This window comes from Hypanus sabinus, chromosome 20, assembly GCF_030144855.1.
Source record: "Hypanus sabinus isolate sHypSab1 chromosome 20, sHypSab1.hap1, whole genome shotgun sequence".
NCBI lineage: Eukaryota > Metazoa > Chordata > Chondrichthyes > Myliobatiformes > Dasyatidae > Hypanus > Hypanus sabinus.
The window spans coordinates 68940547-68955454 of NC_082725.1; the positions used below are offsets into that span (position 1 = coordinate 68940547).

The 14908-nt window shown below is 44.5% G+C and overlaps 1 protein-coding gene across 15 annotated transcripts in view; it reads right to left on the reverse strand.

Moving 5' to 3' along the window:
* Positions 1 to 14908, reverse strand: part of ulk4 (unc-51 like kinase 4) — a 712463-nt gene that overhangs the window by 460772 nt on the left and 236783 nt on the right. The gene's annotated exons all lie outside the window — the stretch shown is intronic.

Below are 14908 nucleotides of genomic sequence, written 5' to 3' on the forward strand. Positions count from 1 at the left end.
CCTGGAGCTGCAGACCAGAGACTGCGGTCCTGTAACTCGGAATCTCCTCATCCGCCTGCTGCGCCTCTGCCAGTGCCTCAAAGTCTACCCCTTGGGAAAGGGCATGAACGGTAGGGCGAGAGAGCGCATCCGCCACGACATTGTCCTTACCCGAGACGTGCCGGACATCCGTCGTGTATTCAGAGATGTAGGACAGGTGGCGTTGCTGGCGGGACGACCAGGGGTCGGATGCTTTCGTAAACGCAAAGGTAAGCGGTTTGTGGTCCGTGAACGCGGTGAAGGGCCGACCTTCTAGGAAGGACCTGAAATGCCGGATTGCCAGGTAGAGCGCCAACAGTTCCCGGTCGAAAGCACTGTACTTAAGCTCGGGTGGTCGCAGGTGTTTGCTGAAAAACGCCAGGGGTTGCCAGCGACCTGCGATGAGTTGCTCCAGCACCCCACCGACTGCCGTGTTGGATGCGTCCACTGTGAGGGCGGTAGGGGTGTCCATTCTGGGATGTACTAGCATTGCGGCGTCCGCCAAAGCTTCCTTCGTTTGAACGAAAGCGGCGGCGGACTCCTCGTCCCAGGTAATGTCCTTGCTCGGACCCGACATCAGGGCGAACAGGGGGCGCATGATCCGGGCAGCTGAAGGGAGGAAGCGGCGGTAGAAATTGACCATACCTACGAATTCCTGAAGGCCTTTGATCGTGGTGGGTCGGGGGAAGTGGCGGACCGCATCTACCTTAGCGGGCAGAGGGGTTGCCCCGTCTTTAGTAATTCTGTGGCCCAGGAAGTCAATGGTATCGAGTCCGAACTGGCATTTGGCGGGGTTGATTGTAAGACTGTACTCACTCAGTCGGGCGCAGAGTTGACGGAGGTGGGACAGATGCTCCTGACGACTGCCGCTGGCTATGAGGATGTCATCCAAATAGATGAACGCGAAGTCCAGGTCCCGTCCCACCGCGTCCATTAACTGCTGGAACGTCTGTGCGGCATTCTTCAGGCCGAACGGCATGCGGAGGAACTCGAAAAGGCCGAATGGGGTGATGAGAGCCGTTTTGGGGACGTCGTCAGGATGCATCGGGATTTGATGGTATCCCCGGACGAGATCTACCTTGGAGAAGATCCGTGCGCCGTGCAGGTTTGCCGCAAAGTCCTGAATGTGCAGCACAGGGTAGCGGTCCGGTGTGGTAGCCTCGTTCAGCCTGCGGTAGTCGCCGCACGGTCTCCAGCCCCCCGTCGCTTTGGGCACCATGTGCAGGGGGGAAGCCCATGGGCTGTCGGACCGCCGGATGATCCCCAATTCCTCCATCCTCTGGAACTCCTCCTTCGCCAGTCGGAGCTTGTCTGGGGGAAGCCGCCGAGCACGGGCATGGAGGGGTGGTCCCTGGGTCGGGATGTGGTGCTGTACGCCGTGCCTGGGCATGGCTGCTGTGAACTGCGGTGCCAGAACCGATGGGAACTCCGCCAGGACCCTGGTGAAGTTGTTGTCGGACAGCGTGATGGAGCCGAGGTGAGGGGCCGGCAACTGGGCTGCACCCAGGGAGAACGTCTGAAAGGTCTCGGCGTGTACCAGTCTCTTCCTGGGCAGGTCGACCAGCAGGCTGTGAGCCCGCAAAAAATCCGCACCCAGAAGCGGTTGGGCTACGGCGGCCAGTGTGAAGTCCCACGTGAACTGGCTGGAGCCGAACTGGAGCTGCACCTGGCGGGTGCCATAGGTCCTTACGGTGCTGCCATTCACGGCCCTCAGGGGGGGACCCGGTGCCCTGCTGCGGGTGTCGTAACTCGTCGGAGGTAAAACGCTGATCTCAGCCCCAGTATCGACCAAAAACCGGCGTCCCGACCTTCTATCCCACACATACAGGAGGCTATCCCGATGGCCAGCCGCCGTAGCCATCAGCGGCGGCTGGCCCTGGCGTTTCCCGGGAACTTGCAGGGCGGCGACAACGGCGGGCTTCTGCGCCCCACCGCTGGTGGTAGAAGCACCAGTGTTCATTGGGCCGGGGGTTAGCGGGCTCTGCGGCCGGGCCTGGACTGGTTTGCTGCCGGGAGTGGGGCTGGGAGATCCGTGCGATGGACGCCCCGCTCACCTTTTTGGCGTTCCACAGCAAGTCCGCCCGGGCTGCCACCTTCCGGGGGTCACTGAAATCCGCGTCGGACAGCAGCAGGCGGATGTCCTCGGGCAGCTGCTCCAGGAATGCCTGCTCAAACATGAGGCAGGGTGTGTGTTCGTCGGCGAGAGACAACATCTCATTCATTAAAGCCGATGGAGGTCTGTCGCCCAAGCCATCCAGGTGCAGTAAACGGGCAGCCCGCTTGCGCCGTGAGAGTCCTAAAGTCCTGAGGAGCAGGGCTTTGAATTCCGTGTACTTGCCGTCTGCCGGGGGCGACTGTACGAACTCCGCGACCTGGGCCGCTGTGTCCTGGTCGAGGGAGCTCACCACATAGTAGTAGCGGGTGTCTTCTGAGGTGATCTGGCGAATGTGGAATTGGGCTTCGGCTTGCTGGAACCATAGGTCCGGGCGCTGTGCCCAGAAACCTGGCAGTTTCAACGAAACCGCATGAACAGAGGCGGCATCGGTCATTTCTGGTCCAAAAATCGTTTGGACCGTCGGGGTCACCAATTGTAGCGGTGTGCTACACGCAGCGCTAAAATTACGACACGGAGTCGGTAACTGCAGTCGAAGGAAAAAAACTTTATTCGAAAACTTCAGCCTCACTTTTAAGCCTCTGTCAACCGGCCCCCCATGGCGCAGAGGCTCCAAAGCTCTGTGCTCGCAAACCCCGTAGGCTATCTAATTGTGAGTCGGTTCGGATACGCTAGGAAATGGGTCGCCACAGCTTGTTGTTTTTGTGACTCCAGTGTAAGTGCTTGAAGTTTTGCGTCAAATGTCTTTAAAATTTCATCGAACGTAGAAAGCTTTGCGGTTAATTTACTCTCCAGTTTTCCAAGTCTGCCATCCATAAGATTCGCAATTGCTTCTAAAGTTACCGGTTCTTTCGTCTGTTTCGATTCCTTTGCTTTAGACATTTCAGCGAGTTGAAAATGATTCAAACAGTTGAAAAAATTTCGTATGTTTAAACCCCTTTAGAATAGGTATAAAAAGATCAATTGAGGGTGTTTGTAGGTTAAAAAAAAAGTAAAAGGATTGGAGCAAAGCCTAAAACCGTTTCACTCCATAAGCGTCATCTTGAGACCCCCAAGTTGACATGCCTGGTTTAAAGGGCATATGCTATCATGAGAGGCTGGATAAACTTGGATTGTTTTCTCTGAAGTATCAAAGGCTGAGGGGAGAACTGATTGAGGCTTACAAGATTATGAAAGGAAGATATAAGCAAACAGTACGTGTTTCCAGAGTCGATATTTCTAATACATAGGCTGAGAAATGGCAAGCATTGAAGTCGAGAGGCGGTAGGTTCAAGGGTAAGTGAGGAGTAAGCTTTTTGCCAGAGTTGTGGACACCTGGAATGTGCTGCCTGGTGTTGTGGTAGAAACAAATACGTTAGAGAATTTTGAGAGACATTTGGATAGGCACATAGATGTAAGAAAGATGGAGGGATATAGACATGGTGTAGGTTGAAGGGATGAGTATTCCGATGCTTTTGATTTATTTTGCACAACACTGTGGGCCAAATAGCCTGCTCCTGTGGTGTACTCTTCTGTTTTATGTTCTAAATTGGATTAGACATTCTCGGAGAAGCCAGAGAGTGGCAGTAGGCAGTTGCCTCTCCTGACTGGATGCCTGTGACTAGTGGTGTGCTGCAGGGTCTGTGTTGCTTGTCATCTATGTCAACAATTCGGAAGACAATGTGGTTAACTGGATGAGGTGGAATGCGAGGAAGCCTGTCTTGGCTTGCAGTGGGATCAGGACCTGCTGAAAAAAATAGACTGAAAAATGGCAGATGGAATTTAATGCAGACAAGCACAAAATGTATTTCATAGGACCAACCAAGGTAGGCCTTACACAGTGAAGAGCAAGGCACCAAGGAGTGTAGTAGAACAAAGGGATCTAAGAATACAGGTCCACAGTTCATTGACAGCGGTGTCGCAGGTAGATAGGGTCATAAAAAAAGCTTTTGGCACATTGGCCTTCATAAATCAAAGTATTAAGTAGAGAAGATGATATGTTAAAGTTGTATAAAACATTTATGAGGCTTAATTTGGAGAACTGTGTGCAATTTTAGTCACTTACCTAGAGTAAAGATTAAGAATGTAAATAAGGTTGAAAGAGTACAGAGCAAATTTACAAGGATGGTGCCAGCTCTGGAAGACCTGAGCTATATGGGAAGATTAAATAGCTTAGGACTTTATTCCTCAGCTATAGAAGACTGAGAGAAGATTTGATAGAGGTATACAAAATTATGAGGGGTATAGATAGGGTAAATGGAAGCAGGCTTCTTCCACTACGGTTCGGTGGCACTTCAACTAGAGGTACTAGGTTAAAGGTGAAAGGTGAAAAGTTTAAGCAGTGCATGAGGGGAAACTTCTTCATTCAGAGGGTTGGGACATGCTGCCAGCAAAAGTGGTGCATGCGATATCAATTTCAATATTGAAGAGAAGTTTAGATGGTGCATGGATGGGAGGGGCATGGAGGATCAGATAGATGGGAGTAGGCAGTTTAAATGGTTCACCACGGACTAGGTGGGACTTATGGGCCTGTTTCTGTGCTGTCCTTTTTTTATGGCTCGATGAAAACCAACAAAATATCAGCACTTAGCTTCAGGAAAATAGTTAGTGTGACATTATTGAAAGACTCAGCTGAACAGGTAAGAATATTACTTTGAACCATAATGTGGATGGTTTCCCAAATTTTAAAATGATAACTTCCTTTCAATATTAAACTTCATTTCTGGCAAAGCAGGCCCAACTTCTAAAAGTATAATGAGAACTAAAGAGATGTCCTCCTTTTTCAAAGGGGCTTTCCTTCCTCCACCATCAACACTGGCCTCAACCACATCTTTTCCATTTAACACACACCTGCCCTCATCCCATCTTCCCACTACTCCACAAGGGATAGTATTGCTCTTGTCCTCACCTACCACCCCAGTAGCCTCTGTGTTCAGCAAATAATTCCCCATAACTTCTGCCACCTCCTACGGGATCCCACCAGCAAGCTCGTCATTCCCTCCTCCCTACTTTCCACAGAGATCACCCCCTACATGACTCCCTTGTCCATTCATTCCTCCTCAGTGATCTCCCTCCTGATACTTAGCATTACAAGTGGGACAAGTGCCATACCTGCCCCTACACCTCCTCCCTCACTACTATTCAGGACCCCAAACAATCCCTCTAGGTGAGGTGACACTTCATCTACTGTATCCGGTGATCCTGTATATTGGTGAGACCCAATGTAGTGGTGCTACATCAAGCACCTATGATCTGTTTGCCAAAACCAAGCAGGATCTCCTGATCGCCACCACTTCAAATCTACTTCCTATTCCTGTTCTGTCATTTCATGGCCTCCTTTACTGTTGCAGTGACACTGCACTCAGGTTGGAGGAGCAACACCTTGTATTCCTCCAATAGATGGCATAAACATCGATTTCTTGAACGTCTGGTAATTCCCCCCCCTCCCCCCCCCCACTATTCCCATTTGCATTTCTCTCTCTCACCTCATCTCCTTACCTGTACATCGTCTCCCTCTGGCGCTCCTCTTCCTGCTACCCTTTCCTGTCAGTTTCCCTCTTCTCCAGCCCTTTAGCTCTTTCACCTATCAGCTTCCCAGCTCTTTACTTCACCCGTCCCCCTCTCCTGGTTTCACATACCACTGACCAGCTTGTACTTCTTCCTCCTCTACCCCCACCTTCTTGCTCTAACTTCTCATCTTTTTTTCTCAGTTCTGATGAAGGGTCTCAGCCTGAAATACCGACTGTTCACTCTTCTCCATAGACGCTGCCTGTCCTGCAGAGTTGCTCCAGCATTTTGTGTCTGTTGCCAGAAGTGTCAGTAATTGACATTGAGTGTGGTCACCTCGGATTGTCAGCATGTGAGTTACCAAACTTACATTTATAAAGGATCCATCAAAATGGAATACACCATCGATTTTATGCAGCTTTGAAAATCCATGACTTTATGAGCTGTGTCAGCCTTTAGTGGGCGTATTATGAAAGTGAAGTGAAGTTGAGCAGATGATGGTTAAAAGGAAGATCTTATGCCTGAAACCGCATCTTTGTTGCCTTGTATGGATGCTGAATGATCTAACAGGTTAACTGAACATTTTCCACCTTTGCTGTGGAATTTCAGTATCTGCAACAATTGTTCATTCTAGCCAATCTGTTTTTAAAACTCATCATGCTGGAGAGGAACAGTAGGGTAAAGGAGTCCCATTCATATGCATCAGTAATAGTCTAATCATACACATGCATTTTTAATCAACCATCTGTAATGTCTACTCATTGAGCTCTTTGGGGAAAATGAGATGATTAACCATTAAGTAAAAAACTGAGAGACACAACCTTTAACACTACTAACAGATGCTGTCAGTTTAGTTAATTGTGGACTAAAATATGACTGGATAAAACTTTTATGCAGACAGCACAGCAGGGGCTCATCACCTTAAATCTGCTGCAGGAATGTAATAAGATACTGCCATAATTAGCACACAGGGGAGTACTGTACTGGCTTCCAATGTGGTATTAATAAAGAACAGTTGGCTTCATTATCCTGCCTACTCCTCTTAAGTGTATACTTGTTAAATGAGCATTAAGCATATATGTATGATATTTCAAAAGCCAATTATTTTTTATTTCAATCTATGCAATGTTGTTCCATTAAATTTGCCAGTAAAAAGCACACTGTTTAAATACACAATATTTGTTAATTATCATGATTTAAATTGTGCTTACAGGCTGACTAATTTTATCTACACATGCTGCTTTTAGATCTGGTAAGTGTTTGCACTTCTTGCTTAAACATGACAATAAATTTGAACTAGGTTCATTGTATATAAAAACAACCATGGTGTCCCCTGCCTTGCTTTTCATCAGAATTGTAAAGAGATCCAATAAAGCATTGTTTTCTCTCTGTCTAAGACCTGCCTGCTCAATTTTTCAATGAACCTGGATATAGGTGATCAGCACTCTGGGACCTCATTAGATGAACCCCCTAATGTTTATATAACTTATCTGTCTTTTTTTCCTTTCAGGACAACACCATGCTCCTGATGTAGCAAACTATCTACTGCTCCAAGCAGAAATCAAGCACCAAGTATGTACCTTTAAGGAATACATTCGTTGCCATGCATTAGAATGAAGATGATGCTTTGGTATTTTCTTGGCATCAGAATGAGACCATAATTGCTCCACAGAGGTTGGCTTAAACACCATCAGATGTATTAAATTTTATTTCTGCTGCTCGTTCTCTTAGGCACAGCCTGACCTCTCTGACCAAGTCCTGCCACCTTAGCTTTAAAAACACATTTTACCACTCCTGGAATGCTGGCAACACATTGTTTATGCTGGAAGCTTTCCACTTCCATGCTAATAATAAACCTGACCATCAAAAGCAGTTCCAACCTATTGTGAATGATATCATCTGCATGTTGGATATGGTCCATCACCAACGAAATAGAATGTTCTATTACAAAATCACAGCTATGCCTTACAGTAGGTCAATCTCTTTTAATTCCCATAGTGTACATTTCTTTTTCCCAATTATTTTCCATTCACAGTGCTTATATTATTTACAACACTTCAGACACTGAAGCAGCTCACATCAATCTGCAAGACATTCAATCACAAACTACATACAACACAAGTCCCAACATCTCTGACAAGAGCGATTCTAACAACTACAAATGTTCCATTTGCTGGACCATCCACTTACAATCAACATTCTGGGAGTATCTGTATCCAAAAACCTGGCGAGGCATCTGTACAAACAGTCTGACTACAAGAGAAGGTCAAAGGCACGTCACAGTCAGGAGTGTGATAGGATACACTCCACTAATGTGGATAAGAGAACCAATGGACAAAATAAAGCAAACTATTTGGGCAGCAAACCATTTTGAGTTTTCTACCAAAATACTGGGGTTGTAGCGTCCCCTCTAGCATTCCCACAGAAGTAACTGTTCAAGCCCCCGTTAACAGCAGCACCCTAACTTGCAATCTCACTCACATTTGTCACAGTAGTCTTCTTTACGTGTAGCAAAAGGGTTTTGCTGATGATACAGCTTTGAAGATGATAAGGACATCATACCATTATTATGGTAAATAAACAGACGAGCTAGGATCTGGAGTCGCAGTTTTAAGGTAAAGCACAGTGAAATCTCAGTTAAATTTCAGGAGATAGCTAAATTTCCCAAACAGTAGGATGCATCAAACAGACTGCCACTTTCTATGATCGATAATAAATCATTCAATTCCTTTCCACAATAGCTGAACCAGTTTTTGATTAAGTCAGGATGACAAGGTGATCCTGATAATCAGAGAGGAAGTCACTAGTTTTTTTCTTTCCAAAATTAGCTTGGGTTTTCAGGTTTTTATGTACACATTGAGATAAATAAGGTGTCAACATTGTGTGATTCCAAATGTCAAGGTGGATTGGACTACTGATGTAACTGGAGCAACACATCCATTTATAGATTCCTTCAGTCTAATACAAGATACTCTGTTTGATTCATTACCCACTCATCACATTTACAAAGCATCAGCAGGCCCCAAATTATAGGCATCACCCCTCAACCTACTTTTTATATGGCAACAACTATTGGTATTTTACCCTGTACTTCCTCCTGAAGCATCAAGAGGGTATTCTGTGACTTATACAGCACCGAAACAGGCCATTCAACCCAATTGGTCCATGTTGACTAAAATTTCAATTTAAGCTACTCCCATCACTCTAAACCTTTCCTAACCATGTACCTGCCTAACCTCCTCCTCTGGCAGCTCATTCCAAATACTAACTTCTCGGTGGAAAAAGTTTCCCTTTGAGTTCCAATTAAATATCTCCCCTCTCTTCTTAAACCGAAATTCTGAACTTAGGAGGTTAGGAGGAGCTTAGGAGACAATGGTGCCTAACGGCGACTCCTTTGCTTGCATCTTCGGAAACAGCTCTATTTCTATCTTTGATATCTCTATATTTCCCTTCAGGGTTCTTTTGAAGACTCTGTCCTAGAATTATACAATGACTTAGGTCCTTTGCAGAAATGGGACCCGCTCGCAGGGGTCTCACAACTGGCTGTTACTCGATATGCCAAGGACACAGCCTAGAAGATCAGCTGGCCTTCGGAGTTTCAGGACTCCATTGCTCTGGAGGCAGGCGGACTCGAGGTCAGTGCCTCTGCAGGAAATCAGTGTGTCGTAGGAGTACACAGAAGATCGAAAGTAGCAAACTGGCTGCTGGCAGTCTGCCCAGAGACCCAAGTTCTTTGGGCACAGAGCTCAGAAAAAGCGACGCAACAGACTTATAACATTGCAAATCAGCGAGTTGTTTGTTATGTCTCCCCCTCACTGTGAAACGGAGACACCTCTTTTTCCCTTTTTAAAGAGAGAGCCTGTGATATGTCGAATTACCGGGTGAACGAGTAGTCTTTGGAGCACTGCAAGTCTGTGCCTTTACTGATGCTTTGCTGCACACTTGAGTGCTCAGTGGGGGGGTGCTGAGTTTTTTTTCTGGAGGGGGGATGGTTACTTTGCTGCTGCTTATGCATGTGAGGGGGAGCTAGGGGTACTTTGGGGTTCTAGCATTTAACTGTCATTCATTCTCTGGGGCAGTCCTCTGTTTTCATGGATGGTTGTGAAGAAAAAGAATTTCAGGATGTATATTGTATACATTTCTCTGACATTAAATGTACCTTTGAAACCTTTGAAACTTCTTGAATCCCCAACTCCTAGGTAAAATTAACCCCATCTGTACCCATCACAATTATGAAACTCTACAAGATCACACTTCAAAGAAAAAAAGACTCAACTTACTCAGCCTCTCTCCATAGCCAAGTCCCTGGATTCCCAGTAAATTACAGCTGATTCATGTTCAGTGGGCGATGGTTAATCCGGCAGCCGCTTATTTGGGACAACTCTTAAAGAACAAAAACTAATCAAGAAAATAACGGGATTCCCTTTGTTTATTTGGGACATTATACCTCTTAATTGGGACAAGGGATCTGCTGAATCATTTCTTACTAGTGTCAGTTCAATGCACTTGTGTGGCTGTTAGACATTACACTGAGCTTAAAGCAAACAGTTTTAAATAGAGTCAGTTGCATATGTTTCTGCTCAAAAAGCAGTGATTTTTGTAACTGAGTTGGCAGGAAATAAGCAGCAAGACAATTCAGAACTGTTGTGCTCACTGTGGTTTCAAGCTTGGAGATGCCAGAAATGGCCGGGAGTGAAAATGAAACAATTCCACTACTTCATCAAGTTACGAACTACAAAGAAATCATCTTGAATATTACAATAAGATTTGTAGGATGTAGTCGTTGAAATAAGTGTTTGAGTCATTGTATCCGCACTAGCAGTCTGCGCTGATTTTGTTCATTTATAGTTGACTTGTATGGGGTGTCAAAGGAGGGACAGCACCTCTGATGAAGGCACCTGTCGTGACTAATTTGGGGCAGTTCACTCACCATTGATTTCCAGTGAACACTCTGCTTTCACCTGTGACAGCAGCTACACCCTGGTACAACACTTTCACGGGAGGGCTAAACAAAGTGAGGGGAGCTGGCAGTCCTCATACCCCACTCAGATAGTAACATGCCTTTCCTACCACGTGAAATCATCTCCGATGGAGTGGGCGAGATCCAATGGCCAGAAAGGCGTTTTTGTAACACTCTGTGGAGAGCGAAGGGCATGCTGAGACTCAGAAGAAGTCATGGTCATCCAATGAAACTAAGGAAGAGCCCAGTTGTGACAATTACTCATAACACTGGACCCAAACTTCCCAGGTTGAGAGAGTGGAGCTGCCCAAATGCAACAGCTTTTCCACTTTAAAAACTGTCCTGCACAGTACTTGTCATCACTGGATACAACAGTCAACCACCACTGCTACAGTCAATCAAAAGTGTATTTGGATGAAATCCGCCACTGATAACTATTAGGAACCATTTTAGCGTACCATAATAGTATTGTTAGTGTTCTAATTTGTTTTGGATTTCATTTAAATACATAAATTGTTACTCAGTTAAAATTAGTTTGACTTTTTTAAAACCTTTTAACTAGTTCCATGAAACTACAGATAATTGAGGCAACCGCTTAATTGAACCAAAATGTACCAGTCCCAATGCGTCCCAATTAAGTGGAATCCACTTTATTTGTAAATCTCCTCTGCACTCTTTCCAGTTTAACAGCATTTTTCCTATAACAGAGTGACCAAAAATTAACTCAATAGTCCAAATATGGCTTCAACTCCACCTTGTACAACTGCAAAATAGCATCCCACAAGAACAGAAGCTATGAGCAGAATTAGGACATTAGGCCATCGAGTCTGCTCCGCCATTCCACTATGGCTGATTTATTATTCCTCCAACCCTATCCTCCTGCTTTCTTCCCATAAGGTTTGGCACCCTGACTAATTAAGAAATATCAGTCTCTGCTTTAAATATACCTAATAACTTGGCCAACACAGCCATCTGTGGCAATGAATTCCACAGATTAACCACTCTCTGTTCTAAATGGACATCCCTATATTCTGAGACTGTGCCCTCTGGTCCAGGACAGGAAACAACCTCTCCAAATCCACTCTATCTAAGGCATTCAATAGGTTTCAGTGAAATTCCCTTCATTCTTCTAAACTCCAGCAAGTACAGCCCAGAGCTATCAAAAGCTCCTCAAATTGTATGTTAAGCCTTTCATTCTCAGAATCATTCTCATGAACTTCCTCTGGACCTTCTCCAAAGCCAGCACATTTTTTTCTTAGATAAGGGGAACAAAATTGCTCACAACACTCCAGATTGGTCTAACCAATGCCTTATGAAACCTCAGCATTACACCTTTGCTGTTATATTCTAGTCCTCTCAAAATGAATGCCAACAATGCATTTGTCTTCTTTACCACACAATCAACTTAACAAGTTAACCCTTAGGGAATCCTGCATAAGGACTCCCAAGTCCCTTTGCACCTCTGATTTTTGAATTTTCTCGCAATTCAGAAAATAGTCTACATCTTTATTCTTTCTACTAAGGTGCACGGCTACACTTCCCTAAACGATATTCCATCTGACACTTCTTTGCCCATTCCCCCAATTTGTCCAAGTACTTCTGCAGACACCCTCCTTCACTATCTACCCCTCCACCTGTCTTTGTATCATCCGCAAACTTGGTCAACCTACCTATCTGAGATCATCTGCCAGAATCCAATAAAAAGACATTATTAATTCTTTAATAATGTTAATTAAAAGCAGATACTTCTTCAAAGTGTTCATAAATATACAGATATATTCATATATTGTACTTGTTACCAACACAATTCCCCAAACTACTTTTCCTTCTACCTTAGGCTGCTACTATCAATAATCATCAGAAAATCTTGAGGTACAACGCCTGAATCCCTGGTAATGATGATCATTTATTGCTGATGGAAAAAAAAAGGTCAAAGTCGGTTTCACTCTCCACATACTCAGTAAGACTGTCACCCAAATTGAATTTGACACCACTTGAAATTTTTTTTTTGCAATCCTTTTGGGATTAAGACTTCCTTAGCCTGTAGAAACACTAACCACCAGAACATTTGTGCTTAATTATATCTGGTGAAATATCTTCACGGCAAATTTCTCCTCTCTGCCTTGAACATGATAAAAAAAATCTGTTTAAAAGAGCAAACATGTCATTGTGCAAAGATTAAATATTACATTAAAATACTGTTGGATCACAGTGTAAAATAGTTATTTTTCTTATATTGTTCTTGTTTAATTTTCAAATGCTTGCTTATATTTTTATATCATCACTTATATACTCAATTGCCACTATATTAGGTACACCTATATACCTGCATGTTAATTTAAATATCTAATCAGCCAAACATGTTGCAGCAGCTCAATGTGTAAAAGCTAGCAGACAAGGTCAAGAGGTTCATTTGTTGTTCAGAATGGGGAAGAAATATGACCTAATCGACCTTGACATGGGACAGTGTCATAAACTACTGATCTCTAGAGACAACAGTATCTGGAACAGGGGTTCCCAACCTCAGGTCCATGGACCCCTTGATTATGGTATTGGTCCATGGCATAAAAATGGTTGGGAAACCCTGCTTCAGAGTTTACAGTGAATGATACAAAAAGCAAAAAAACATCCAGTGAGTGGCAGTTCCGTGGGCAAAAAGGCCTTGTTAATGATAGAGGTCAGAGGAAAACAAAGACTAGTTCAAGTTTATTGTCATTCAGCTATATAGATGTATATTGCTAAACAAAACATTCCTCCAGACCAAGGCACACAATGCAGTACATATAACTCACACAAAGCATAAAGTAATTTCAACATGTATAAATTAACAAGTTAAAAATAAATAATATAAAGCTACTGGCACTTCTTACATGACAAGACCTAGGTGGCGGCAGGGAGTTCAGTTGTCTCATGGCCTGGGGAAAGAAGCTGCTTCCCAGTCTTTATCCTATTGATCTGGTTCTTCCTGCCTGATGATAGGGGGTCAAAGAGATTGTTGGATGGATAGGCGGGATCCTTGACAATGCTAAAGGTCTTGCTATTCGGCACCTCTGATAGGTTGAAGAGAAAACCCAGTGGTCTCTTCCTCAGCTTCCTGACTTCATACAGACAGGAAGGTGGCAGTAACTCAAATAATCATGCATTGCAACAGTAGTTTGCAGAAGAGCATCTCTGAACACACATGTCGAACCTTGAAATGGGCTACACGATCAGAAGACAATGAACATATACCCAGTGACCACTTTATTCAGTACAACTGGTAGCTGATAGTTATGTGTGCAATTTGTTCAGTGAACCTTTGTGGGCTGAAGGGCCTGTATTGTGCTGTAGGTTTTCTATGAATCCTCTATAATTGTAGTATAGCTGATTCTGCATTTTTCTAGAAGTTTCTCTGCAGTCTGTGTCATGCCACCGAATTTGACTATTTAGAGTCAGAGAAAAGACAGCACTGAAACAGGCCTTCATTCTATCTATTCCGTGCTGGACTATTTAAACTGCCTTGCCCCATCAGCCTGCAACTGGACCATTGCCCTCCATACCTCTGCCATCCATGTACCTATTCAAACTTCCCTCAAACTGAGTTTGCGTGCAGTGCATTCCACACTCTCACCACCCTTAAGTGAAGAGGTTTCCCCTCATTCCCCTTAACTTTTTAATTTTCATCCTTCATTCAGTTCCACCCAACTTCAGTGGAAAAGGTCTGCTTGCATTTACCCTATCTATACCCTTCCTAATTTTGTAAACCTCTATCAAATTTCCTCTCAACCTTCTACGTTCCAAGGAAAAAAGTCCTAACTTATTCATTCTTTCCTTATAACTCAGGTTCTCCAGTCCTGGCAACACCTTATAAATTTTCTCTGCACTCTTTCAATCTTATTTACATTTTTCCTGTAGGCATCTACCCTATCTACCTGTGATGCCAGTTTCAATGAATTATGTACCTGTGTTCCCAGATCCCTGCGTAAGTCCTACCCTGGTTGGTCATACCAAAGTGCAGCACCTTGCACTTGACTGCATTAAATTCCATCTGCCACTTTTCGGCCCATTTTTCCAGTTGGTCCAAATCTCACTGCAAGCTCTGATAGTTTTCCTCACTGTCCACTACACCCCCAATCTTAGTGTCATCCACAAATTTTCTAGTTAACCACATTATCATCCAGATCGTTGATAAAGATGACTAACAACAATGAACCCAGCACCGATCCCTGCAGCACTCCACTAGTCATAGGTTTCCCATCCAAAAGGCAACCATTTACTACCTTCTCAAAATCTAGCTTCTCCCACAAAGCTAATACCTAATCCAATTTATTACCTCATCTTGAATGGCAATT